Below are 26,748 nucleotides of genomic sequence, written 5' to 3'. Positions count from 1 at the left end.
ACAATGAAGCATTATCCTTCCGATGACCGCTTTTGAAATTTTTTTTATTATGTTATGTTAGTCACCATAGAGCGCTTCATCAGTCCCCGATGGAGTGCTTAAAACGACCCCAAACTTACAAAAACTTTTACAAACACATACAGGTGTCTTATTTTCTAAACCGTTTGAGAGTAGGTTGGCAGACTGATGTCCAATTTACCCCAATACCTTAGTGCATATTTCTTACAAACAATGACATTCTCCTCCAGAAGCAGAACACATCCCTCGAATCAGAAAATCAGCATTAATCCATCACCACCAGCCACTCAAGTTTCTCCAATTGTCCCAATAATTTTCCTGAGAGCTAAAGGACCATTAATCACGCCTTGCATCTACTTTTGTGTGATTTTTGTCTTTCAGTCATTTCGAGATTTTCATGACTTTGAAGATTTTGAAGAGTACAGATCATTTGTTTTGTAGAATGTCTCTCTTTTGGGGCTTATATTCTATTTCCTTATGATTAGATTCAGGTTATGCTTCATTGGCAGAAATATTGTAGAAGTGATGTTGCGTTTTTCTCATCGCATCCCACCAGGTGGTGGGTGAGTCCATTTGCTTCCTTTGATTCCTTGATTAAGCCTGTGTCTGCCAGGCTTCCCCACCTTCAAGTCACTCCTCTTCCTTTTATAACCAGTAAGTATTTGATGGGAATATTCACTATGTAAATACACCATTGTCATCAAACTTTTAAATTATTTTTATCAGTGCAGATTCATGCTTTCCTATTTTATTCAGTGTGTTATAATCTATTACTGTTATTACTTATTTCCTTACTCAGATTATCCCCAGTTTGGCCAGCAGCGTTCCATTCAAGCTTGGTTTGTGCCCCTTTTATTTCTCTCTGCCGCAAGATGGTTTCTTCTCATCTTGTAATCTCATCCCTGCCCCACCCCTGAAATTAGCTAATTCCCAGTGAGTTCCAGTTTCTTTTAGTGGAGAATGGTATTAAGAAACCAAGATATGGGCTCTAGGTGTGCTCATTGCTATTGGGGTAATATTGCTCCCAGATCTTCTCAGTGGACAGAGCCAAGAAATGTATGTTTGTATATCCACACGTTCACTTTTCTATCTATCTAGATAAAAAACCATGAATTTGCTCCAGCTGTACTCCAACACTATGGTTTTCATTTTAATTTTCTTTCTAGATTTGTATCTCCTTTCTCCAAATGGTTTCCACTGTCCCTAGTTTATTTACTTATATTTGGTCAATTCTTCCTACACAACTAATCTCCCATCTCCACTGCCTCTCCCAGAGCAAATGGGCCCTTCATTCCATTTGAATTCCAGTACCCCATGTGGGGCCACCACACTGTATGGACACCTGCCTTCCCCTGCTAGATCTTGGAGACCCCTGCACTCAGCCACCCCCACACATAGGTGTACTCTTGAGGATTATGCTTTCAGTTTGGCACCTGCTGCCAGGCACCCCTCCTCACTTTGCTCATGCTCTCACTCTGTGCTATAACCTACTCCCACCAACCTATCCCACATGATGCTCCCCAGGGACTGTCCTTTCTGAGGATTATACACTTCATCCTGCTAAGGTTCTGAATTCCCAGGCTGGGTAGCTGCCCCTCCCCTCCTGAATGGAGACCCTTCTCACCCCACTTGGGCTGCTCCTCTTTGTGGATGCCCCCATTAGCACACTTGGGATGACTCTTCCTGGCTTGGACAATATTTCTACATGCTCCAGGCCCTGACACTTCACATCAAGCTGCTTCTTTGCTTGGTCAGGCTCAACATATTCTGCTTGGACAGCCCGCACATACAGTCTTCACCCACTCCCTGGGCTCAGCCCCTCACTCCAGGGCACTGCACTCTCTCCCTTGCAGATGCTGATGCCTACCCTCTTCTGTCCCATCTGATAGACTTAGGACTGAATTATTCAGCAAGGACAGGGAAGTCAAGGGGAAGGGAAGAAGAGGGGGAAGAAGAAAAATGGAGAAATATTTGGGGAAAAAATTGATCTTTACCAATCAAACTCTGTGCAAATATGTGCATAAATTAATAACAATGTTAGATCCTTGAATACTTTGAGAAGTATCATTTTAAAAAATTATAGACTTTAAAAAAGTTATTTCAAAGTATTTTCATGCTGACAATGTCTTCAAATATGTAATAGACCTAAGTCTATTGATTCATCTTTCAAATGGGATTAAAGTCCTATCCCAACCAATGTTGCAGAGTTCCATAGGGATCAAAGGAGAAAATAAATGTGAAGTCCCTATTCAAAATTTAAAGTGCCATCTGAGGGGAAAGAATAAAAGACCCACGATAGTGCCTCCATTTTCCACACACATACACAGGAGCAACTCTATTCCAGTAACTGTCATTACTGTTCTCTAAGAAGAAAAGTCCAGGGCACAATCCATCCTTCTTCCTTTCCTATCTTCCCAAAGATGTAGAAGGATCAAGGTCACAACATTCACCCATTGAGGAGGAAGAGTGGGAAGGAGGGGGCTGACCTGGGTTGCTTCATTCCAGACTATTTTGGGAGAACCAGGATCCTAATAGGTAGCACTTTCAAGGAAATGGAAAGATTAGATAGTGCACACATCCTCCTTTTCCTTCCTACTGCAAGTCAGTGTTGACACAGCCTCACATCTTTCTTTCTCTCTCTTTTGGATGCTCTCATTTCTTCCAAGAGACAGAATGTAGCCCATTGATATTACCCTAGACAAAGAGATCTGTGGGCAGCCTTAGCAAGCTTGGCTCTCCACCATGGGGCAAACGTTCTTTTTTCCCCCAGATCCTTTTCCTGGGGTGCCTCTAGGTTCATTGAAATAAGTAGGATACATATTTGAACAATGGGAGGAAATACACACACCAGGCCTTTGGCGTCATTGGTTCAAGGTTTCATTCATTCATTCATTCATTCATTCATTCATTCATAAGTAGGCTCCACTCCCACCATGGAGTTCAACACGGGGACGACCCTGAGATCAAGACCTGAGCCAAGATTCTGAGTCAGAAATTTAACCCAGTGAGCCACCCAGGTGCCCCAACCAAGGTTATGTTTAAAGCTTACAAGTGTAGGAGAAAAGGACAGTCTACATGTGGCTGAGTGTTGCTTATTAGAGTTCAACTCTAAGTTTCCTGCTTTGTTCTTCTTTCTTTGTATATGTTGTTCTTCTAAGACCTATAGGAAGGAGATGTGGCTGGTCCAAGCTAGGGCTTGGATACTCTTGGGTTCTCTTCATTTACTCAGTAACTATATACCAGGCTCCTCTGTGCTAGATACTCTTTAAAGATGCTGATATACAGTGGTGAGCATATAAGTTATGGGTCTTCTCCTCTGAAACTTTGAGTCAAAGGAAGGAGATAGACCTTAAACAAGGAAACCACGTGTATAATTACAAATCACATCACTTGAAGATATGGCATTTAACCTAGATAGAAACTACTCAGGTAGAGTTCTAAGAGCATATATGAGGCAGAAACAATAGCATGTGTAAACGTCCTGGGGCAAGAAGGAATTGGATAGATTCAAGGGACTAAAAGCAGGGTCCAGTGCTTCGAAAGCCATGAATAAGGTGGAAATAGAAGCATGAAATTAGACTGGAGTCATGGGCAGCTGCCAAATCATCATGCTGGTCTTGTAGGCTGGTAAGAATTTCCGACTTTATCCTAAATAAATGAGAACCATTGAAAGATCTAAGCAGAGGAGTGACATAATTTATTTTAAAGATATTCTTGCTACTTTGTAGAAAATGAGTTGAAAAGAAGCAAGATTAAAAGGCAATAGGCCATTAAGGAGCTCTTGCAGTCATCCAGGTGTGAAATGATGCCAGCCTGTCTGAGAGTGAGAGCAGAAACGTTCCCATCCTTCACCCTCAGCAGCTTCAGGCCAGGCTGAAGGTGGTAGGCCTGTAAGAGATCTGAAGACACGACTTCAGGCCCATTAGATCCATCTCCTAACTTTTGGTCAAACCAGCCAGAGTAAAATATGATTTTTCCCTCATCCAAGAATCAAACTCATTATCCTCTGTAATAGCTGGGGATCGTCACCAGTTCATCACCCTATTATACATCTTATAGAGGGCGTCCGAGGCAGATGGCCTCTGAGATGGCCCCAGCCATGAACCATGCTTCTTAGTGTTCATGCAAGAGCACACAATCGAGTGTGAGCTGGACTTGCTAATTCTCTTCTAGTGAGCAGAATACAGGAGAAGGATCATGTGCCACTTCAGATTTTGCTCACTCTGAGGGAAGCCAGCTGCTCTATGGTGAGCCACTCTCTGAAAAGGCCACATGACATGGAAGTAACATCTCCAGCCAGTAGCCGGTGAGGACCTGAAGTCCACCAAGCAGCCACTTGAACACCCAAGGGAGCTTGGCAACTGATCCTCCCCCATCAAGGCTTGACTATGGGCCTGGTGAACACCTTGACTGCAGCCGTGTGATGGACACCAGAGGCACCCAGCTAAGGTGCATGCAGAGGCCTCAGCCACAGGAACTGCGAGATAACCCATGTTTGTTTGTCCTCAACTGAAAGTTCTGGGGCAATTTTTTGGCACAGCAATGAATACCTGATACAGTAGCATTATGAAATGCCTCTTGTATTTGGAATTGCCTCTAAAAACGATCTTCGTGTTCACACATCAGTCTTCTACAGCCACGTGAGTGAGTCCATTCCTATCAGGACAGTAGTCACAAGCTACAGAGGCAAAATTTTCCTGCAGACAGATCCAGAAAAACCCTGGAGACCAATGTCCAAACCTCTCAGATAGGAGTAAGTAGAAATTCAGAGAGGAGCTAGATCTTTCAGCTCACTGATTTAGTGCATGGATAATGTCTTTGGTCTTGTAATGTCCAGATTGATTTAGCAGTTAAGTATTGTAGCTTTCAGGGCAATGAGCCACAATCACTGATCAGACACTAACAGGTGATATTCAGAGTATTGGCAGTGTATTATTTTCCTGTTGCTCTTGTAACCAATAAATCACAAACTTAGTGGTTTAAAAGAGCATAAATTTATTGTATTACAGTTCTGGAGGTTGGAAATCTGAAAGGAGCCTCTCTGGGTTGAAATCAAGATGTTGGCGGAACTGAATTTGTTGTCTGATTGCTGATGCAAGGACTCCTGGTACTATGTTGAACAATAGTGGCAAGAGTGGGCATCCTTGTCATGTTCCTGATCTTAAGGGAAAAGCTCTCAGCTTTTCCCCATTGAGAATGATATTTACTGTGGGCTTTGCATAGATGGTTTTTATGAAATTGAGGAATGTTCCCTCTATCCCTACACTCTGAAGAGTTTTAATCAGAAAAGGATGCTGTATTTTTTCAAATGCTTTTTCTGCATCAATTGAGAAGATCATATGGTTCTTGTCTTTTCTATTATTAATGTGTTCTATCACGTTGGTTGATTTGCAAATGTTGAACGACCCTTGCATTCTAGGAATAAATCCCACCTGGTTGTCATAGATAATCCTTTTAATGTACTGTTGGATCCTATTGGCTAGGATCTTGTTGAGAATTTTGCATACTTTATGTGGAAAACCCAAAAGACTCCACCCCCAAATTACTAGAACTCACACAGCACTTCAGTAATGTGGCAAGATACAAAATCAATGCATAGAAATCAGTTGCTTTTCTATACACTAACAATGTAACTAAAAAGAGAAATTAGGGAATTGATTCCATTTACAATAACCAAAAACCATAAGATACCTAAGAATAAACCTAACCAAAGAAGTAAAGGATCTATACTCTAGAAACTACGGAAGACTTATGAAAGAAATTGAAGAAGACACAAAAAGCTGGAAAAACATTCCATGCTCATGGATTGGAAGAATAAACATTGTTAAAATGTCTATGCTACCCAGAGCAATCTACACTTTTAATGCCATCCCTATCAAAATACCAATGGCATTTTTCAAAGAGCTGGAACAAACATCCTAAAATTTGTATGGAAACAGAAAAGACCCCAAATCACCAAGGAAATGTTGAAAATGATAAAGCTGGGAGCATCACGTTGCCAGATTTCAAGCTATATTACAAAGCTGTGATCACCAAGACAGCATGGTACTGGCACAAAAACAGACACATAGATCAATGGAACAGAATAGAGAGCCCAGATATGGACCCTCAACTCTATGGTCAACTAATCTTCGACAAATCAGGAAAAAATATCCAATGGAAAAAAGACAGTCTCTTCAATAAATGGTGCTGGGAAAATTAGACAGCTACATACAGAAGAATGAAATTCGACCATTCTCTTAGGCCATACCCAAAGATAAACTCTAAATGGATGAAAGACCTCAATGTGAGATAGGATCCATCAAAATTCTAGAGGAGAATTTGGCAATAACCTCTTTGACATTGGTCACAGCAACTTCTTTCAAGACATGTCTCCAAAGGCAAGGGAAACAAAAGCAGAAATGAACTTTTGGGATTTCATCAAGATAAAAAGCTTCTGCACAGTGAAGGAAAGAGTCAACAAAACTAAGAGTCAACCCACAGACTGGTAGAAGATATTTGCAAATGACATTACAGATAAAGGGCTGGTATCCAAGATCTGTAAAGAGCTTCTCAAACTCAACACCCAAAAAACAAACAATCAAGTCAAAAAATGGGCAGAAGACAGGAACAGACACTTCTCCAAAGAAGACATGCAAATGGCTATTAAAAACGTGAAAAAATGTTCAGCATCATAGCCATCAGGGAAATTCAAATCAAAACCACATTAAGATACCACCTTACCAGTTAGAATGGCAAAAATTAACAAGGCAGGAAACAACAAATGCTGGAGAGGATGCAGAGAAAAGGGAAACTTCTTACACTGTTGGTGGGAATGCAAGTTGGTACAGACACTTTGGAAAACAGTATGGAGGCTTCTCAAGACATTAAAAATAGAGCTACCTTACGACCCAGCAATTGCACTACTAGGTATTTACCCCAAAGATACAGATGTAGTGAAGAGAAGGGGCACATGAACCCCAATGTTCATAGCAGCAATGTCCAGAATAGTCAAACCGTGGAAGGAGCCAAGATGCCCTTTAACAGACGAATGGATAAAGAAGATGTGGTTCATATATACAATGGAATATTACTCAGCCATCAGAAAGGATGAATACCCAACATTTGCATCAACATGGACAGAACTGGAGGAGATGATGCTAAGTGAAATAAGTCAAGCAGGGAAAGACAATTGTTATATGGTTTCACTTATATGTGGAACATAAGGAATAGCACAGAGGACCACAGGGGAAGGGGGGGGGAACCGAAGGGGAAAAAGTCAGAAGGGAGAAAAACCATGAGAAACTCTGGACTCCGGAGACAAACTGAGGGTTTCAGAGGGGAGAGGGGTGGGGGATGGCTTAGCCCTGTGATAGGTATAAGGAGGGCACATATTCCAGTGAGCACCGGGTGTTATATGCAAATAATGACTCACGGAACACTACATCAAAAACTAATGAAGTACTGTACGGTGACTAACATAATAAAAAAAAATAGGGTGAAAAAAGAAGGAACTGAATTTGTTTCTGGAAGCTCTAGGGGGAAATGTATTTTCTTGCTTTTTCCAGCTTCTAAAGACTGCCCACACTCCTTGGTTCCTGACCCCCTTCTGTCTTCAAAGCCAGCAACGGCAAGCTGAGTCTTACGTTTTGTCACTCTGACACACTGTCTCTTCTGTCTCTTCTCCATTTAAAAGCTCTTGTGATTACATTAAGCTCACGTGGAGAATCCAGGATAATGGGCCAATCTCAAAGTCATCTGATCATCAGCCTTAATTCTGTCTACAACCTTACTTCTTCACCATGCATAGTAACATAGTCACGTGTTCCAGGTATTAGGATGTGGACATCTTTGGGGTGGGGGCATTATTCTGACTATCACAGGCACCTTCCCTCCACCTCCCTTGATACCTTGTCGATGGCTGTGGAAGTGTTGAGGTAACATCATAAGTTACCAAATCTATATGTTCTTCCCTCTTTCCCTTTAGAGTTAAATCTTCAACATGTCTCCTCAGGGTCCATTACCAGACAGACCATTGACTGAGTGTGTAACTAGACTTCCACTAGAGGTGTTTCCAACCTCAGGTACTGAGTCAGTAGGTGGCCCAGTGGGACTTTTGTGAACACTGAGATCCACGCTTGGAAACTCAAGTACATGCTGGCATATGCGTACACTTGGACTTTCCGCTGGCAGTGGACGGTGCCCAGGGTGGGGATGGCCATATGTCTTGCCATCCCAAGGACACATCTTGTCTTCGTTTTCTGTGGGGTCTTTGTTAGTGGCAAAAGCTCATTGGGCCAGTGAGACAAAGTATAAGATGGGAGAGGTAGAAGAAAATTTTCTTGGTTCAGGTGCATAATTCATGAAGCCTGACATTAATATTAATGATCCTGTCCACCAAAGTCAGGCAAATGAAATATGCAAAGGAAGATAAACTTGGAAGCTCAGAAACTTCAGGCCTTTCAGACTTAGTTCCCCTGAGGGTATAGCTGTAAGAATATAGCCAGATTTGTATAGCAAATTACAGCTTGCTGAGAACCTTCCCATTTATTAATTTGCATTATGCTCACGATAACCCTGTGAAGCAGGGGAGACAGGAAGGAACTTCCATTTTATGGATGGGGAAAGTGAGGACCCCACCCAAGTCATAGCTTGACAGAAGCAGAGTTGAGCTAGAATTCAGGTCATCTGATTCCAAATCCCACATCCTCTCTGCAACCTCCCTCTGCTATGTTAACTGTTACGTGATATAATTAAGATGACACACAAAACCCTTTCAATGTTAAATAAAGCAAAAACAGCAACAACACCACCAACAAGCAAAAGCCACTGTACCGAGAACATTTTATAACCTCTCCGTCTTGTACCATCGCTGTGTCTATAAAGTGAGGTATAAGTAGGGCTCACTGCATAAGTTTCTTGGGTGATTAAATGAAATAATGTACAAAGAAAAGTCAAATGGTGCCTGAAAATAGTAAACACTTAGTGAATGGCAGTTATTACAAGAACTAAGTAGCTAAATAACATGGCTTCCCAGGCAAAATGGTCTTTATTTACTTATTCATTCATTTATTCACTCAACCAATATTCATCGAGCCTCTTTTTTTTTTTTACCAGCTTTATTAACTGCTCATACTTAATGTAGACAATTTGATGAGTTGAACATATGCATATGCTTGTGAAGCCATCACCATAATCCAGGTAATATGCAGACATATTCGTTACCTCCAAAAATCCCTTGAGTCCCTTTTGTGTACGTAGGAACACCTAACATCTTAGCATAAGTATAGTTAATTATGGACACCGGGGAGAGCTTCTGCTGCACCCTACAAAGCTGTTCCCAACACCATGGTTACCAGAGTGAACAAGAGAGACAAAGACCCTCCTCCTTTACCTTTTAGTGCAGGGGGCTGACATTTAACAAATAAGAATAGTAGTCATCTGGTTTTTAAAAATGGAGATATTTAAGGCAGGATAAGGAGGGGTGTGAGTACCAAGAGGGCCAAGACAGTCCTCTCTGAGGAGGTGACATTAGATTCCTGTGGAGTGCAAGGGTGAGAGCCATAGGCTATGGCTCTTAGAGAAGGGTGGTCCAGCCATGGAAAATAGCCAACTCCAAGTTCTTGAGACAAGAGGTGTGCAGCAGCTCAACACGTTGGCTTGCACCTTGGGGATTTTCATGAAGTCTCAAACTCAAGGTGCCATGTGCTTCCACTTTCCACCAGCTCCCAAGCCCGCTGGGATTTACTTCCCACGTCTCTGCAAGGAGGCTCCCGGTAGAAGATAGAAGTTCATCTTCCATGTCTTGTTTCAAGACGTTGGCTTTTTGCCTGGAAGCTGGGTGTCTGAGTGCTCCATCAAACCCACGTCCTCTCGCTGCTTAGGCTCAACTGAAAAATCCCTCCTACGTCCCTACCATGGCACCGTTACATGCTAACTACCTGTGTATTTAACTCAACAAGTATTTACTAAGCATCTACTAGGTGCTGGCAGAGTTCCAAGCGTGGATCTACAACTAATTGTCCATCTTGTTTTACTTACAGTTCGTTTCTGGAGGGCGAGGACTGTGACTTTACGGGTGCATCCCTAGGATCTAGGATTTCCTTGATAAAAAGCATGAGCTTGAGAGATATGTGGGGAATGACTCAAACCAAAATGCAATGCATTTATGACTCTTCATTTCTCCCTAACTTTCATAAAGAACAACCTAAAATCCCTTATCCCTGAGGTTCATAAAGCTCTTTTGTCTAAATTATCCCATTGGGAATTAGGAGACTTAAAAATGTACATTCGTTTCAAATCAGTAATTGTACTTTTAGGAAATTACTCCAAGTAAATAAAAAGAGCCTGGCCAGATATTTGAGCGTAAAAGTACCCTTTTCAGCATTATTTATATTGGTTGAAATGGGTCAAAGTGTATATATCCAGAAGTACAGTAACAGTCATGTAAATTATGCTTCTCCCTGGACTTGTAGATCTTTTCTCTCCGTCCCTTCTCATTCTTACTCTTATCACCCATTTTATTTTCTTCTTTCAAAGAAAGCTGTATTACCCAGGACTCGAGTGAGAGCTTGCCATTTTCAAAGATGACAACTACAGGGTTGAGGGAGAAAGTTAGGTCTAGCCCATCAAAAACTATGAAAAGTTAGTGGTTTACTTTACTGAGATAGGCACGTTTTCCTTGACACTTTACCTCTGGAGATAATTTGGGCTGGGTTATTCCAGAGAAGATCTGCCTGGGTTTCTGTCAAGTGCCTAGGGTTGGGTCTACAAGACTAGGACCATTTTATTTTTTTATTTTTATTTTTTTATTAATAATGATTTTTTATTATGTTAGTCACCATGCAGTACATCCCCGGTTTCCGATGTAAGGCTCGATGATTCATTAGTTGTGTATAACACCCAGTGCACCATGCAATACGTGCCCTCCTTACTACCCATCACCGGTCTATCCCATTCCCCCACCCCCCTCCCCTCTGTAGCCCTCAGTTTGTTTCTCATAGTCCATAGTCTCTCATGTTTCATTCCCCCTTCTGATTACCCCCCCTTTCTTTATCCCTTTCTTCCCCTACTGATCATTCTAGTTCTTATGTTCCATAGATGAGAGAAATCATATGATAGTTGTCTTTCTCTGCTTGACTTATTTCACTTAGCATTATCTCCTCCAGTGCCGTCCATGTTGTAGCAAATGTTGAGAACTCATTCTTTCTGATTGCTGAGTAATATTCCATTTGCTGAGTAATATTCCATTAGGACCATTTTAAACGAAACTTTTAGCTGGACGTTCAACAGATAGAGTGAATTCTGACAGCAATCTGTATGATGGCTTGTTTGTGCTTATAACTTCTCATGGGATATTTTTCTTCTTTATTTATTGCTAAGGTTTGCTTAGGCAAACTTGTTTTTATTACAAACTTCTTTGCAATTCTCCAGGACATGTATTTCTAATTCTCCTGTGCACTGAAGCATACTGACACTCTGCAGAACCCAGTTTTATGGGGGGGATCCTGCAACAGACATCACCTTGTCTTGGGTGGGCTTTGGGTTTGTCTTCTGTCTCCAGCCTGTTGAGCTGCAAGAACTTAAAATCAAGTTTCACAAAGATCAGAAAATGTCCTCCAGGCACAAGGTAGCTTCGGGGCTATGCTTCTATTTCTAGGCCCTTATCACAAGCTTCACTTAACTTCTTGCCAACTCAAAAAAGGCATTCAAAAAGATGTAAAAATATTTTATCCAACATTGACAGATGTTTTCAGCAGGAGGGTTGGGGGTAGTGCTGGTAGGAGGCACCTGGTTTACCATGTTGCTAGAAACAGCAGTCCCTCCCTCAACGAGAGAAAGAATTTAGATACAAACTCAAATTTGCCTGCCTCCAAGGACCTTTAAGTACCATCCTATTCCATCACTTTGAAACCATATTAATCTAACATGAATGTAGTGACCCTTCCGATTCAATCAGACTAGAACGTGGGGGCTGCATTTAATTCTAAGAACGTATTAACTTTTCTTCATGACTCGGCTCCAGAATTGTTCCTGCTCATGCCTAGGCAGAGGAAGCTGCTGAGCCTGGTGGCCCCAGTGCAGCAGAGAGCAGGTTAAAGAGAGCAAGCAGGATATGATTCTTGGGGCGTTGTTTTGCCCCAGGAATGATAATAAGCGATTAACTAGTCCATCTTCCTGCTCTATTCGCCTCCCAGCTCTTTCTTCCCTCCCTAGTCAATGTGGGCAGCATGACTCTCAGAATCCAAGAGGGAGGCAAGTCAAGATTAGTGGGCTGTCACATATTTATATTAAATCTGTTTTTCCTTTTCCTCTTCAGTGAGATACTCAAACACATTATGACGAGCAATATAAAAACTACAACAGGTAGACATTTTGCTTGCATTTTCTCAGACTCCAGCTAAAGAAAGCATCGACTTGGTCCGGATGTCTTCTAACAGAATTATCATGGAAAGAAATAAAACGAAGGAAAATCATTTCACCTCCATATTTTATTTATACAAGAGGGCACTAAAATTCTCTACATGCCTGAAAGGGAAAGGTGCTCTTCTGACGTTTATCTACCCATCCCATTCTCCATCTACGTACCCATTCACCTCCACATCCACTCATTCAGTAAACCACCCATCAGTCTACCCACTGTGCAATTATCCCCCTTCATCTATTTATCTTTGTCCATCCATCCTTCAATCCATTCATCCAACCACAATTCTGTCCATCAATACATTTCCCATCTACTTGTTTGTTCACCCATCCATCCATTCATTTATTTGTTTACCTACCTCTACCCATTTATCTATGTACCTATCAATCCATCTCTTGATTCATCCATCAATCTATTCAGAAATATTTTTGAGCACCAGATGCCGAATTGGTCTGTATATGATTACGAAGATAAGTACCGTGACCATAGAAGGCAAAATCTGGCAAGGACTTTCCTATGAACAAAGTATCCAGGGGACTCTGATAATGAAGCAATTAGTGTTCTATGGGAAAGAGAAAGAGAAAGATAATGAAGCCTTGATTCTGCCCTTAAATGATATGCAAATTTTAAAGGTGGAAATTAAGTGGGTAAAGTTGGGGCCCCTGGAGGACATAAGGTTCCAGAAGTTCTCTCAGTTCTCAGAGAGATCCCATGTTCTTCCCAGCTCCATGAACCATAAGTTTCCCATTGGCTTAAGCTACTTTGAGCTGCCTTACTACCGCTCATGCTAACAGTGTCTTGACTCTCGAAACACCTGGATTCTCCGATCTGACGAGTGGCAACCTCGTGTAGCGGTTAAGAGCCTGAATCCAAAATTAGCCAGGTCTTTGTTGAGGGTAATAATTATCATCTCATAGGGTTATCCGATACTGGTTTTAAATATTTCCATAGAGGAGGTGCTCACTAAATGGTTGCTATTGTCATTCTTTAACTTTTTGTAAGATCTTTAGTCCGTGGTCAGAGGGCCTTTGAATAAACCAGAAATAGCTCTGATCCCATATGTTGTATGTCTGTGGCCCCTACCGCCATTATGCCCGTTTATTAATGTATTAATCTATCCCATAAACATTTAACAAATGCCTACTGTATGTCTACTTTACTGTGCTATGCCTTTTACTTATGATACCATTTAATCTCAAACCCTATCAGAGAAGCATTATTATCCCTGTTTAAGGATAAAGAAACTGAGGTGCAAGGAGATCACTAAAGTCGAAGTAAGAGGGGGAGCTGGGATTCAAATCCATGCTTATTTAATAACACAGGTGGTAACACCTGCTATGTGCAAGCCTCTCGTGCGGCAGACACTGGGCTGCCGAAGTGTTCCCATCCCCTGTCTTACTCGGCACCCACAGCACCTGTGGTGTAGATGTTACAGCCTCCATGTCGGAGCTGGAGAAGCTGAGAGTTGGAGTCTATGTTACTTGCCTGAGGTCACAGAGCTCATCAGTAGCAGAATCACCTTTGTGGACCCCAATCTCTCTGCCTCCAAAGTCCATGTGATTACCACAATGCCCACTCCTCCTGCAAAATCTCACCGGAGAGATGAGACACAAGCATCTTCACTGTCATACAAGGTTGGAAAGGGCCAACTGGACAACAGAGGTCAGGTTCAAGAAGAGATCACGTTTGGCTAAGCAGGATCAAGGAAGACTTCTCAGAGGAGGACACGTTTAAGGTGGGCCTTAAAGATAAAACAGACTAGGATAAACCAGAGGAGGGGGCACTGGGCATCCCAGGCTTTGGGACCAAAGAGGAAGGGTCACACCAGCAAGAATGCAACATACAGGACAAAGGGAGAGCCAGCCAGTTCCGTTGGAGGCAGGCATCCAGGATGCAGCACTCCCTTGCTTCTGCCTGCACGTCTCCAGCAGACAAAACCCTGAATATGGAGGTGGCAAATAACTAATCAACGAAAAAAAAAGGGAAGATAATGTATTTACTACAAAAAGTAAGACGCAGCAACCTCCCTTCTGGTCCTGTACTTCTTCCTTCTGCGAAGCAGGAGGCCCAGGGTTCCTTGGACTAAGCGAGGGGTGACAGTATTAAAATTAACAGCCAGAGATGGTTCAGCAAAACAGGAGCCGGTGCGGTGGAGCTAAGCCATAGAATTAGCACCGGCCCTGGATTCAGACCGAGTCCTGGTTTTGCTGCCGAGTGGCCATGCGACCTCAGACAAATGCCCTCCGCTCAGAGCCTTTGTGCCCTCATCGTTCAGTCGCAACAATGGCAGTCACCTCACGGGAGGGTTGTGATGGTCACGGGCATGCACCCCGCACGTGTGGCCATCTGCTCACTATTGCCCGATCCTCCAGCAAGAGGGGAGAGGAGGAGAAGCGCCGAAAGACAGGTGGGGGTGTAAAGGGAGGGAAGAAGAAGGCCACCAGTGTGCATGGCACAGGTGGCGCGTGCCTTCCTGGGGACTGTCACCTCCGTGCTGTCTTAGTGTTTTTCCCCCAGTTCCGCCCACATGATATCCTGCAGTGCTGTGTGTGGAGTTAGAATAGCAAGCCTTTTCCAGCCTTTACTGCAGCAATCAAGGGCTCATAAAGCCATTCTTACGAGTGTATAATAAACCGAGCTACATTTGGGGTTGCCAAAGTGAGATTGCCATGTGGGGGACTCGGGGCTAGCCACTGGAAAGGTGACATTGAAGGTAGCAGATGCGAAGGAGGCTGTGACCACAACTGTCTCCAGCTCAGGACAGGGGGCTCAGACAGGGGGCCGGCAGCGGGGCGCTGGGGAGGAGCCCCACTGTGCGCCAGGAAGCTGGGTCTGGCCTCAGCCGCTCCCTCGGTGACCGCTTTATTTCTCTGACTTGCAACATCTTCTCACAGAAAATGTTTGTTTCTGTTTTAACATTGTGTGACCTGATCTATAAACACAACTGAAACCTAGGGTTCTCCTACTACTCTTCCTACTGTCGGTCTGTTGAGGTGGAATGGAAACATGCTGGCTTCTCTCCATCTCCCACTCCTAAACCAGCCCCCCAAGGAGATGCTGGTGCTGGAAGGAGTCCACTTGCAGCCCTCACTAAGGCTGCCTCCTTCCCTTTCATTCACTCACGCAGCATTATCTCTGCCAGGATGCTCGGTAAAATATTTGCTAGAAAGAAGGGATGGAGGGCGAATGGATAGAAGTAGGGAAGAAAGGAAGGAGGGAGGGAGAAGGGAGGGAAAGAGAAAAGGAACGGGGGAAGATAATGCGTGGTCCTTCTCTCTAGGTGTCATAAACGCTCTCTCTTCCATGGCCACGTGGATGAGAGAGAAGAACTCTGTGATGTGACAGTAGAGTCCCATGATGTGTGGAGGCTGGGCTCCCAAGGAAATCCTTGGTGAAGAGCTACCCACTTGGTCCATTTGACGTTTATGGAACTGCTAAGGAGTGAGAAGCAAACTTCTGTTGTGTTGAACCACTGAGATGTATTTTGGGGTTTGTTGTTTCAGCAATGAGTGTTGAATATCCTGACTAATTAAAGCACCTACAATATGCCAGTTTATGCCCAACATATTTTCGAGAGTTGTGAGATTTAAGAGGTTGTTTATATGTTGCCAGTAATGAGCTGCACATACTCTCTCTCTTTCTTGCTCTTTTCTCTTCCTCCTCCTCTTCATTTCCTCATCTCTGAGAATCTAGACCTTGTTCCCCATGATCCTTCCAACTCCATAGTCCTGAAAGCTGCTGTTCCCAAGAACGTTTCCCCTCTGCAGCCTGGTCGAACCTACTGGTCATTTGGTTTATGGATATGCTGTCTCCCCATTAGTTTCCAGGCTCCTCCAGTGCAGGGGGAGGGGTATCTTGCTAATAATCAGTATCTTTTCAGTTTCCATTACTTTTGGGGGTATGTTCTGGGTACTCAACAGTTCCTGGCAGAGGCGAGAAATGCAGCCCTTCTCGCTCCAGCCCATCCAATGCTCTGACCTTACCTTACATTTGTAGGAGTTTTATAATTCACACACTCCTTGCACATGACTCCCAACACCCTGATGAGGCAGACCTGGCAAAGATTATTGCCACCATATTACAGATAAGGAAACTGAGGCACAGTGAGGGGAGGGACTTTTCTCACATTACTCAGGGTGTAAGGACCGAAGCCGCTATTCCCCGTCACACACTGTCACTACTGCTATGTTCTCTGTGACCACCTAGCCCTGGTGCGTGTACAGCTGACCCCAGTCGACCACCCACTGTAGGCTCTTCACTGGGTGAGAGATGGCATTGGGTGATCTCTAAGACCTCAGTCCCGGCTGCTGTCAGGTCACAGAGAGGAAGGGTAGTGGATAACCCTGAGGGTGATGAACATATGGCCATGGTTCTGAGAAGTCAGTGTTCTTTCTAAGCAATTCTTAAGGTCTCTTGGTATCTTTTGTGAGCCAAAGGCACAAAAGGTCCACTGGGGACTTCTGCTCATGTCTTGGAAGGACCACCTGACTCAGCTGTGATCTAAAGGGTTGAGCTCTCAGAAGCCACCACAGAGAGAATAGGGTGGAGACGATGCCAGGGATAGTTCTCTCCAAATGGCTCGAGCTTCCCTGCCTCCCTCCCCCCACTGCCGTTCAACTGGAGCCATGTGACTAGTTCTGGCCAATGGACTGTGAGCAAAAGTGACCTTGAGTCTGTTGCTACATGACTTGCAGCCCCCCGCTGTGGGGAAGTCCTTTCTCCAGCCCAGTGAGGTCAGCTTTGGCCAGTGGAAGTGAGCAGAGGAAATCAACATGCCACAGTCAAACAGGAAGCCTTTATGTTGTCCGGCCTCCCACTTAGGGGCTGCTCTTTAGCCTGAATCCTAGAATCAGAGACCCATGGAGCGGAGCCACAGTCTTCCTGCCACCTGTACCAGAGCCTTGCAGTGCTAGTGAGAAATAAGCCTGAGACCTTGGGTTACCCCAGTGCAGCCCAGCAACCACTGACCGATACACGGGCCAAATGGGAGAAGGCTCTGCCCAGCTTGACGTGACATTTCCCTAGGAAGCCTCTCTGCTCCTGCATTGACTGCAAACTTCTGAAGTCGCGAATGCTCAGTGTGTGGGTTCTTTGTGGAGGAAACCCCAGATGGAGATCTTCCTTGCCCTGACCGATGGTGGAGAAATGCGGGACAGGGCCCAGGAGGCACAGGGGCCCGAAGAACAAAACGCCTTCCTGCACTGCCTGCGCTGTTAGCAGGAACTGGGGACTTCCATGGACCATGGGTTAGAAGTCATGCAGACAAATTAATTTCAATCTCAACAGCTAGGGAGAGGCTCGCTGATAGCCATATCACATAAGGAATTTTGCTCTTAATTAAACAACAAAAATAAAACAACATCAAAGGATTCACTTTACTGAACATTAGATTTGTTTTAGGAAATTCCTGTAATAATAGAACTCTCCCTCTCTTGCACTGCAGTATGCTTTGTCAAGGGGGCGGAGGGTGGTGTTGTCGACTGTACAAGATCCCTGACGGTTTTGTCTGTGCTGCAGCCTAAGAGAGGATGCTGGATTTGGGGAAGTCTTTGGACCGCACTGCCCAATAGAAATGTAATGTGAGCCATACCTGTAATTCCACAATTTCCAGTAGCCACGTTGATAAAAAACAGACAGCAAAAATTAATTTTAATAATGCATTTTATTCAATCCTATATATCCAAAATATTACCATTTCAACATGGAATCAGTGTAAAATACTGTTAATGAGGTATTTTACCTTCTCTTATCACATTAAGCTCTTGAACTCTGGTGTGTAATTTATGCTTAGAGCACATCGGCTCTAATTCGGCTGCATTTCAAGTTCTCAGGAGCTGCCTGTGGACAGTGTCTACTGAACTGCACATCACAGCTCTGAGCTCTGTCTGCCTGGGTGAAAAATAGCCAGGACAAAGCAGTATCAACTTCTCCAGTGGGTTCTATGGTGCCCTGGAGAGTACGCCTAACCTCTGACCTCCCCTACTTTTCCTTTACCAATTATCATTGTGCATGGAAACAGAGCAGGTCTCATCATATGCCCTCCTGGCCAGGCCCGACAGAGCAGCTGCTGATTGGAGGAGAGACGTAGAAGGTGCCAGATGCATATTCCACCTGTTACCTGCCAAGTCTGGAGGTGGCCTGAGGGCAGTTTGATAGCACGGCTTTCTCCATCTGACCCCTCACTTCTGCACCTGATCACTAGACATTCTTCCCCACAGGTTCTCTTGGAAGCTCACCCTCCCTTCTCCCCACTCCACTCATCCCCACTCTGAGCAGAGGCAAGAGAAAGTAAGGCCCTAGTTATTTCAAATGGGGCTTGACGCAGCTTCACAAAGAACATAAAATCAAACCATTTTCACAGGCAATCACACCCGGGCAGTTAAAATAAACTGAGAACTCAAATTACAGTCCATTACTGTCGGATTCAGAGCTCCCTGTCTCTCCGTATCCCTTGGCTTCTGGAAAAAGGGGGTGGGAAGGGGCACAGGGCACCACTCGTGTAGCCTGCTAATAGGCGGGGCCCACTGCAAAGGCCTTGATTTCTCCCATCAATCAAGTGGAAGGACGAGTGAACAGTTCTGTCGCTATTGAAGCAGCTGAAAAGTAAATGATGGTGTTGACAAGCTCTAAGCAAAGATCTTTCAACACATGATTGGCAGCATGGACCAAAAAGTACATCCACAGCGTGCAACATAGGCACGGGTGTGCGTGTGTGTGCGTTCTCCTCCCCACACCGATGCAGTGTTTGTGGACACCCCATTTCATGAGAGTCAGAGTGAAACAATCCAATTTCACAGGGGCGTCCTCGACCTACCGAATTGGCACCTCTTCCATAAAATGAGGATAATACCATCCCCTGCAGAGGGTTGTTATATACAGCAAACATAGTAAGCCTTGTATCAATTACTTTCTGCTCGTTACTTGCTTATTTATAAATGAAGGGGGTGTGGTATGAACCCTCCGGACCTGGTTAATGGAAAGGTAGGAAGAGCAATGAAGATTGCTCTCTAGGACAATATGGAGATGTGAGTATGCTGTGAAACTTCCCTCTCTGATCCAACTGCATAGAAATTACAGATAACATATTTTATATAATAATGAGAACATGCCTGTGTTCAAAAGCATTAGGGGGAAAAAAGGAAGAAAGAAAATAGATAGTAGAGAACCCATAGTAGTTAGCCCGAAGCTTAAGTATCATAAACTACGGGGGGTTGGATCAGAGGCAGGTAGTTTGGGTCGGAGACCCCTTTCCCAGATGGGGATGGGGGCTGAGTGAATCCCATAAATGGAAAAGATTATATCTCTGTTCTCCATGTAAAGCCAGGGCCTGGATGGCCTGTGAACTGAGACCTTAATACCTCTGACTTCCTACCTCATATTGTGACCTGGATATGCCAGCAAAATGTGGCTGGTAGGAAGTGGGTCCCCTTTTGAGTCTGGACCTTGTTTTGTAAGTGGACCCAGGATTGTACAATCCCGGTGAAGGAGGAGTCCTCTTCTGAGACCAGATTATGCACTCTCCAGCTTGCATGTACTTTATTAAACTCTGTGTAAAGACAAACTGGAGTATCTTCTCCAGCTCCATGTCATTCCCACAGTGAGCTAACAATGACTATAGCAGTCATTCATTCATTCATCCTAGATCCTCTATTGTTGGCCAGATACGGTGCTAAGGAAACACAATAAAATAAAGCCAGTCCTTCCGGCCAATGATAACAAGAGCACAACCAAGTATGTGCCACACGGCCTGTTGGAACCCCACACCCACCCTTTGGGGGATTGTCAATCCTCAAGTATTGAACAAATGAAGAAATGAAGGCTCTTCCAGGGAAAATTGATTCTGCCAAATCACCCAGGTAGTATGCTGTGGGCAGAGGCTGGAACTCAGATTATCTGATGCCTGGGAAGAACCCAGAAAGCATCCCTGTAGTATAAAAGGACGCAGTCTGGAGTGTGTGAGCCTGTGTTGGCATGAAAGGCAAAAATTCAGGGACGCCTAGGTGGCTCAGTCGGTTAAGTGTCTGCTTTCGTTTCAGGTCATGATCCCAGGGTCCTGGGCTCCCTTCTCAGCGGGGAGTCTGCTTCTGCCCCTCCCTCTGCCCCTCACCCCACCTCCCTACTTGTGTTCTCTGTTCTTTCTCTGTAATAAATAAATAAATAAAATATAAAAAAAGAAAGGCAAAAATTCAGTAGAATAAGCCCTTTCCAACTAGAAGGAAAGTGGGAAATGGGGTGGAGAGACAATGTTGCTTAAGGGATGAGATCCTACTTCACACCCAGTGGGATAGCTATAATTTCTTTAAAAAAGATAATATCTAGTGTTGGCAAGGATGTGCAGAAATCCACCCATCTGTCCATCCATCCAACCATCCATCCATTCCTCCGTCCCTCCATCCTGTACCTTGCTGGTGTGAACACGAATGGTACAGCCGTGGTGGTGAACATTTCCTCAAAAAGTGAAACCCAGAATTATCACATGACCCAGGACCGTACCCCAAAGAATTAATAGCAGGTACTCAAGCAAATATCCACGCGTTCATAGCAACGTAATTCACAAGTAGCCAAAAGGTGGAAACAACCCAAACTTCCAGCAGTGGATAAACGGATAAACAAATCATGGTGAATGAACATTATTCACCATAAAAAGGAAGGAAGTACCACCACATGCTACCAGGTGTATGTACAAGCCTCAAAAACACGATGCTAAGTGACAGGAGCCAGAAACAAACAGAGTCAAGAATCTCTCATGGCTTGTCTCCCTTTCTGATTTCTTCCCATTCAGTTTTCCCTCCCTTCCCCTATGAACCTCTGCACTGATTTAAATTAAAAAAAAAAAAAGAAAAGAAACAAAAAGTCACATATTACATGATTTCACTTAATGGAAATACCCAGAATAGAAAGACCCATGGAGACAGAGAGAGAGAGAGCAGATTGGTGGTTGCCAGGGGCTTTGGGGAGAGGGATGGGGAGTAACAATTTAATAGATACAGGGTTTCCTTTTAGAGTGATGGAAGTTTGGGAACTAGATAGAAGTGATGGTTGCACAACATTATAAGTATCACTGAATTGTTGCCTTTCAGAAGGTTAATTTTATGTCGTGTGAATTTCACCCCCCTAGGGCGGGGAAATTACAAGAAAATCCCAGCCACTCTGGCTCAAAGCTTGCAGTCTTCTTGTTTTGCCCCAGGCCTGGTGCTTTTCTCATTTGGTTCTGATCATGAAACCAGCACTGAAACTGATCTGTGCGAGAAAGATCAGAAGTGAAATGCAAATGACCTCAAGAGGGACAATCAAAATCACAATGTTCTTTAAAATTCTTGTTTACTCTCTTCTTTGCTGTGGAAGACATTTGACCAGCTCCCAAACCCTTCCTAAAACTTAGTTTCAAAGTTTAACCTAGGGTGGGAAATTTCCATCTTTACAGAATTGCTGGCACAGGTCCAAGGTTTGGCCGTGATGTAGGGAGGAGAGGCAGAATGGCGGAAACGAGAGGAAGGGGTGGGTCAGAAGACATGAGAGAGAAAAGTGTGCACAGCTACACTCCCCGATGGAAAGTAAACTTCCCTCAGGTCAAGGAGCATGTCTTATTCATCACTGGCAGAACCTATTAAAGAATCTAATTTATGGTAGGCACTCAGTAAATATTTGTTTAATAAATAAACTATAAAGGAAAATACATTTGGGTTTCACCCTGCTGGCCTACCTCATGAATCATAACACTTAGGAAAAAGTAATGCTTCATAACTAAGTGAGTTCTTTTGTTCATTTAATTCATCCATCCATCCATCCATCCATCTATCCATCCATCCATTTTCCTTCCGTTCAAAATTCGACAAGCTTGTATTGATTGCTTACGCTATGCCAGCCACTATTCTAGAAGCTGTGGCTGCAGATCTGAATAAGACACTGCTGCCCTCGAGGGGGGTTAGGGGCAGTAGAGAATGGAGCTGGAGAGGTAGGCAGATGCTGGGCAGTGAAGGGCTTGGCCAATCAGATGGAGAGGTTTCCTAGACCAGTCAACCACAGAAGGAGCCTTGTTAAGGCAGATGACATGGGTGAAAACCAGGGAAGTCCAATTTTCTATTAAATCCAAGGGACAAAGGCAGAGTTCGAAGGGGGGGATAAAAACAAGAAGACCAAAATCCAGGCAAATTCAAGAATGAGGTGGGGAAGTCATTAAGGGGGGGAGCCAAAATAACCCTAATAGTTGAATTCTGGTGCCCCACCCTCATCATGACTGGGTGCCAGTTGCACAGATAAGGAGAAGGTCTACCTGATATAAAAGGAAAGGCGATGGGGAACAGTGTCTGTGACGCTGGGTGTACCTGTTGCCCTAATCTGCCTTTAGAAGGCGGGCTGTCCCCTCAAAGATGTCCTTATCCTTGGATCCCGCAAATATGTTATCTTACATGACACAACGGACTGTACCGTTGTAATTACGTTTATGGACCTTAAAATAGGGAGATAATCCCAGACTATTGGGTGGACCCTATCTGGTCACAGGAGCCCTTAGAAGCAAAGAAAGGTCTAGAGTTAGAAACACGTGGCAGACGGAGGAGTCAGGGAGATTTAAAGCAGGAGAGGGACTCAGCCTGCTGCTCCTGGGGGAGGGACAGTTGGAAAGCATGAGGAGGAATGGGGACAGCCTCCAGGAACAGCAACCTGAACCACAAAACAGCTATTTCACCAGCAAAACACCTTCATTCGGGAACAGCGGAGGAATTGCAATTCGGGACAAGCAAACTATGGCCAACCCCAAGCAAGTCCAAAGAGACAAAGGGAAGGTCCGCTTTTATGAGGTTTTAGGAGGAAACGGGGGAGAGTTGTTTTGAACACAAGTTCACCGGAGAGGAGTTGCAAGTTGTGGCAGTTTCTCATTGGCTGCCAGAGGCGCAGAGTGTGTTGTTCCTGTGCGAAGAGGACTGTTCCTTCTTTTTCTTACAAGCAAGAGATAAAATAACCTGCGTGAAAAGTGTCCTCCCTTGTCAAGATAAGAATTCTCTTTCTGCTGCTGGAGCTCTTGCTGCAGGGCGAGTAGCTGCAGACCGCACCCCTTGACGGGCTCCAAAGCCCCCTTCAGGGGACATTTCCTTCCCTCGCTTTCCCAGGGAGCAGAGACTTGTCCCCCAAGGCAGCCAGCGGGGGAAATAGGACCTTAGTCTTACAACCGTAAGAGATTATGGACTCCAGGGAAACAAACTGAGGGTTTCAGAGGGGACAGGGGTGAGGGGTTGGGGTATCCCAGGAATGGGCTAGCCCTGCGATGGGTATTAAGGAGGGCACGTATTGCAATGAGCGCCGGGTGTTATACGCAAACAATGAATCGTGGACACTACGTCAAAAACTAATGATGGACTGTATGGTGACTAACGTAACATAATTAAAAAATAAATAAATAAAATTTAAAAATTCAAAAAAATAAAAAAGCCCGTAAGAAACCAGATTTGGCCAGCAACCTAAATGAGCTTGGAAGATTTGGTAAATCTGTGGAACTTTGTTAGGTTGAAACTCCTGCGTGAGGAAGTGGCATTTCCTCTTTTGAGAACACTCTGTGATATTCCTCTGGGACCAGAGCCCCTCTTTCGGAACCCAGGACCCCTGCCACACGTAGGTTCACACAGCCGCCTCACCGGAGGGGTGGTCAGGCTGGTCGGGAAAAGCCAGCTACCAGGCTCATCCTTATTGCTAAGTTGAGGCTCTTCCCAACGGGTCTGGACAATAAATGCAGACCGTAAATTTATACTCCCCTGAAACGCGACCCTGCTACTTCGGGCAAGCTTGTATTGGGGGAGGCTTCGTGCTCCAGTGTGTGCGTCACAGCATTGCCTACAGAGCAAAAGAACGAGGGAATGAGCCGAACGTGCAACAAGCGTACAGCTAAATAAATGTGAGGGGACAGTCCCGCATTATAGACATCGTGTTTTCAAATAATATTTAATGGCATGGAAAATAGCTCAGAATGTATTAAGTGAAAAGAATAGACTAGTAAACACTTGCAGTAAAATTTTTTCACTAATTTTTAATGTCATAGGCTAATAGGAAAAAAGGCTGGAATCAAACACTTCAGAGTGGTTATTTGGGGGAGAATGTGGGGCTCTCTGTTTTGGGGGTTTTTTTCTTCATACATTACTGTGTTTTTAAGTTATGTGTGAGTAGTGGGAACTACTTCCATTATCAAGATACACCACTGTTGGAAAAGACACTGTAAAAATCTGTTTTTTAAATTACTTTTTTTAGGTGGACAATAAAACACATTTTGGGTCTTATAATCCAACCCAGTGGAGTTTAGGGAGTTATGACCAGTTTTCACCCAGGGTTTTGGAATTCAGAGCCTGCTCGATATGTCAAGTCTGTTTTGTGGTTGGCTGTCAGTCAGTGGTTCATGGATGGTGTTGGATGGTCACATATCCCAAGCATCCAGATGGTTACGATGACTGAATATTAGGATTTTCTATGTGCCATTCTTTACCAGCTTGATTCTTTTTAAGGAAATGAGAGCAGTGCAATTATTCAAAAAAGATTTCATGAATACATAGCTCAGGCCATGTACGGCCTTACGGAGGATGAATATGTTTCTTTTTAAAAACCGTGATGCATTATGTTAGATGCTGTCATTACCTTATGTACCAAGAATTATAGGAGTACAGAGTGGAATAACGGACTCTAGGGTTGTCAATAAATGCTACATAGAGAAAGTCATTATTGACCTGGGTTTTGGAGGATAAATAGGAGTTGTCTGGACTGAGATAAATGGGAGACAGCCATTCTACAGGGCAGTAATATAAGCAGAATTACAAAGTTGTAAAAATACATGGTATGTTAGGAAAATACGTGAAATTGACAAACCATATGGCTGGAAAAGTAAATGGGCCAGACTGGGAGAGTATTTTTTTTTTTAATGATCTTATTTATTTGTTTAAGAGAGAGCGAGCACACACGGGAGTGGGGCAAGGGGCGGAGGGAGAGAGATAATCCCAAGCAGGCTTCACACCCAGCATGGAGCCCAGCTTGGGGCTCGATCTCATGATCCTGAGATCATGACCTGAGCTGAGATCAAGAGTCGAACGCTCAACCAACTGAACCACGCAGGAGTTCCCCACACTGGGAGAGTATTTGAACGCTGTGCTAAGGAATTTATAGTTTGGGTACTTCCAGTGGCCATATAGCAATGAATGGAGTCAGATGATTCAGTGACTTAGCATAAAGACACTTAGCTCCTCACAGCTTGATGCCCTGGGTTGACAGAAATACTCTAATGAGTCACAGTACAATTATTTATTACTTTAGTTAGCGTATGTCATACGTGCTCAGACTTGTTTTACGCATTATGAATAATACGTAAAAATTTTAAAAATCATTTTTTTTCTATTAAGTACATTTACAGCTTGCTAAATATAGGCTATAGGGTAGGAATGTGATACTTAAACATCATTGGGAGATAAAACCAAAGTATGTGACTCAACTGTACAGAATAAAAGCACTGGAGTCCCAAGATCCTTCCACAGCGTCGGCGCAATTTATAACAATTGTGCGTGGACCGCTATTTCCAAGCGCAGTAGACCAGGTAATACAGATGGCCCAGTGGACATGGAGGGAGGTGTGACCCAGCGACCCACTGAGAAATCACTTTGTGGGTTTTCAGAGCTGTAGAAGTCTTTCTGCCAACCTTTTGCAGTTAGGGTAACTCAGCATCAAAAAATGTTCCTACAAAGCTACCTGGAGGTGGCTCATACAAAGGAAGGAAAACTCCTTCAAGGGAAAAGAAAACAAGTGATTCTGTAGCGTGTGTGTGTGTGCGTGCGCACACGTGCGCACGCATGTGTGTTTGTGTGAATAATGCAATGGTTAAAAGTACAGACACCGCATCCAGACTGTTAAGCTCAAAACCAAGCTTTGGCCCACATACCAGTTCTACAAACTTGCAAGTTTAATCGTCTCTCTGTGCCTCAGTTTCTTTGTAAAGATGATAAAACTATCGACCTCATAAGATTGTCACAAGGATTTACTATAAAGCACTGAGAAAGGTGCTGGGCACATGATAAGCATTAGTGATTACTGTTACTGAGGTCCACGATCACTTGCTAATGAGCCAGGGAGTCAGAAAGAAAGAGGGTTAACAGGGAAATGTGTCCCAGAAAAAATGCTGTGAGGGAAAGGGTCAAGGAGGGGGTGCTGGGTCTGAAGATTATTCCTCCTTCTTTTCTTCCTTTTCCTCCTCTTCCTTCCTTCCTTCCTTCCTTCCTTCCTTCCTTCCTTCCTTCCTTCCTTCCTTCCTTCCATAATTGTTTATTGAGTGCTTAGAATGTGCCAGACACTCTTCTGGATAC

This window comes from Ursus americanus, chromosome 17, assembly GCF_024610735.1.
Source record: "Ursus americanus isolate L20-20 chromosome 17, mUrsAme1.1.p, whole genome shotgun sequence".
Taxonomy (NCBI): domain Eukaryota; kingdom Metazoa; phylum Chordata; class Mammalia; order Carnivora; family Ursidae; genus Ursus; species Ursus americanus.
This window is presented reverse-complemented; position numbering follows the sequence as displayed.